The following is a 336-nucleotide window of genomic DNA, read 5'->3' as shown; positions in this document are numbered from 1 at the left end:
TCATTATTGTTAATAAAAGTAATAAAAGGAAGGAGAATAAAAAAGCCACATAGGGAGACTTCACCCTGCTTTTATCCCCAGTCTTCAATTCATAGTTCCTTTTTAAACCTAAAGAATATAAAATGTTGGATTTCCAGCTTAGGAAGCGATTCTCTTCAAAATACAAAATATACATATACAAATTACTCAAGTAGTCTAGTTCAGATGTTAAATTTCCAGTATGTGTTGGCATATAACTTCTACATACATATCTGAAATGTACTGCTTAATCTTTTAATAATAAAGACTAAATTCTTTTTCTGTGGGTAACAGTATCAGTTCTTCTGATTAACCAAA

General features: G+C 29.8%; 1 protein-coding gene across 1 annotated transcript in view; it reads right to left on the bottom strand.

The window, feature by feature from the left end:
* Positions 1 to 336, bottom strand: part of LOC119587747 (ADP-ribosylation factor-related protein 1-like) — a gene marked incomplete in the record, with an annotated part of 9,479 nt that overhangs the window by 2,435 nt on the left and 6,708 nt on the right.

This window comes from Penaeus monodon, chromosome 23 (assembly GCF_015228065.2).
Source record: "Penaeus monodon isolate SGIC_2016 chromosome 23, NSTDA_Pmon_1, whole genome shotgun sequence".
Lineage (NCBI taxonomy): Eukaryota > Metazoa > Arthropoda > Malacostraca > Decapoda > Penaeidae > Penaeus > Penaeus monodon.
The sequence above is the reverse complement of the archived record's forward strand: the minus strand, read 5'-3'. Positions and strand labels throughout refer to the sequence as shown.